General features: G+C 52.6%; 1 pseudogene; it reads left to right on the plus strand.

Annotated features, from left to right (window-relative positions):
- Positions 1-2,389: 2,389 nt before the first annotated feature.
- LOC129863090 (U2 spliceosomal RNA) overlaps positions 2,390-2,500 on the plus strand; it is a 224-nt pseudogene continuing 113 nt past the window's right edge.

A 2,500-nucleotide genomic window follows, 5' to 3' on the forward strand; every position in this document is an offset into this window, starting at 1 on the left:
TAAGGGCAATTGAGTTCAAGCCCGACGGACGGACGGACGACTGGCGTATTTACCGGGCTTTGAACAAATAGTCGTCGTCGCACTAGGCGGCGTAAAGAGCTAGTGACTTCAAGACGCATTGGCGACTTTCAAAATCAATAAAAAACACCCGCCTGTCTGTCTGTCGGAAGGGGTGGGGGGGGGGGGGGAGGAGGAGCCACCTTTTGCCGAACCGCCAAAGTCTGCCGAGACCCCCGGGTGCCCGGCGGCTGCAGGGTACCATTTGTGGGTTATCGCTTCTCGGCCTTTTGGCTAAGATCAAGCTTGGTACCGAGGTGCCCCAGAGCTCGCTTAGTCAGAAGGTCGGAGATAGGAGGGCGAAAAGGTTGTGGTCGGTCGGTTTTTTGTGAGAAAAGGCTTTTTGGGTTTTTCTCAGAGGGTTCCTTTTTTTGGAGAGCGGATTATTGGTTTGGAAGTGCGTTTTCTTTTGTTGGGAAATGGCACGTTCTAGTTATAACAAGTCGGTACCTGGAATAGGTTTGGCCAATACAGTGAGGTTTACGTGGAGGGATAAAGAAGAGGAGCCTTTTGCAAGAGACCAGTTTGGAAGATTCATTTTGATGGGGATCTTGAAACTGGAGGTGAAGGACGTTTTATGTCTTCAAGATAATCCGTTGGAGAGGGCTTTTGATGTGACCCTTTATAATGAAGGGAAACATGAAGAGGTTCTAAAGATGGCAAAGGAAGAGAGTAAGGCAAGGCCTATGTCTCAGTATGCAGTGACCAGTTTGGCGAAAAGTAGTTTTCGTGTGGTCACGGTGACTATGTACAATCCCCATGTAAAGGATGACGATGTGAGGGCCTTTTTGGGGCGATATATGGACAGTGTTTCATCGGCAAGGCTTCTCAGGGACTCCCTGGGATTCTGGAACGGGAAGAGAGGTTTCCAGGTTCTTCTCAGGGAGGACTCTGAAGGATTGGATGGTTACCTCCATCCTCCGGCTATGTTCTCCCTGGGGGCTGACAGGGGGACGGTGCATTACGCACGTCAGCCCCCGTATTGCAGGCGTTGTATGGCCTATGGACATACCCTCGCCTCGTGTAGTGAAAGAAAGTGCAGGTTCTGTGGGTCCGGTGGGCACGAGGCGAGGGACTGTGCCGAGCCTAAGACATGCCACGGGTGTGGCTCAGTGGAGCACCTGTGGCGGGACTGCCCCGCCAGGCGGAGGTCATACGCGTCTGCAGCTGGGGGGGGAGCGAGAGCTGGGGATGGGGGTAGAAGTGGAGAGGAGCGCGCAGGAGGGGGTGGCAGAGGAGGAGGAACTGCACCGAGGGAGACACAGAGAGAAGAGGAGAAAGAGAAGAAGAGGGACGGGACAGAAGAAGAGGTGGCCGGGAAAGAAGGAGAGGTGGCCGGGAAAGAAGGAGAGGTGGTCGAGATGGAAGGAGAGGTGGTCGGGACAGAGGGGAAGGAAGTAGAAGAGGAGGGTTTGGACATGGGGCAGAAAAAGGAACTCCTTGGAACGCTGAGGGAGAAGAAAGGCGGGAGGGGGCCGGGGAAGGGTTGGAGGGCAGGGGATTTGGAGAGGGTGAAGAGGGGCTTTGAGAAGGAGATTAGGAAGAAGGGTTCGTCGGGGGAGCAGGATGGTAGGGCCGGGATAGAAGGAGAGGAGGCTGGGGCAGAAGGAGAGGTGGTTGGGGCAGGGGAGTGTGAGATGGAAGTAGGGGTGGTCGGGACAGAGGGGGAGGAAGGGAAGGAGGAAAAAGGGAAAAAAAGGAAGGAGAAGGGGAGAGAGGAGGAGGTAGGAGGGGAGAGACAAGCCGGGACAGAAGAGGAGAGGGAGGAGAAGGTTAAAAGAGAAATAGATAGAATGGTGCTGGAAAGGGTGTGGGAGAGAGGACCGATTAAGGGATGGAAGGAAGGTGAATATGAGGAGGTGGTAAAGGATTATGAGGACTATATTAAGGACAGGGGTTTGCCCGAGGAGAGAGATTATGGGGGAGGGGAAAATAACCCGTGGGATACAGCATACAAAAAGAAAAAGAAAAAAAGGGTGGAACCGTTGGGTAGCGGTAGGGGGAAAAGTGGTGAGAGGGGGGAAAGGGAGGGAGAAGAAGCAGGGCCTTCGTGGGCTCCCTCTCGTTCATCCTCGTTTACACCACTGGAGGAGCTGGAACTCCCGGTGATGGCACTGAGCTGGGCGATGGAGGGAGGTACAGGTTACCTGTATGGGGACGTGGGGTCCCCGGTCAGTAGTCTGGACGAGGATGAAGGGATGGCATTGAGGGGGGGGCAGGGGCAGGGAGATGGTCCCAAGTGAAAATTGATCCCATGATTATTGGTTTAGGTTTTGGTTATTGTTTATTAGTAGGTTTTGAGATGAGGAATTTTGTTGTTGGTTAGAAGTATATATATTTTTGTTTTGATGTAAGATTGTGGTGGTTTGTTGAATGTAAATAAAAACTTTAAAAAAAAAAAAATCTGTTCTTATCAGTTTAATATCTGATACGTCCCCCATCG

The sequence above is a fragment of the Salvelinus fontinalis genome, chromosome 9 (assembly GCF_029448725.1).
Source record: "Salvelinus fontinalis isolate EN_2023a chromosome 9, ASM2944872v1, whole genome shotgun sequence".
Lineage (NCBI taxonomy): Eukaryota > Metazoa > Chordata > Actinopteri > Salmoniformes > Salmonidae > Salvelinus > Salvelinus fontinalis.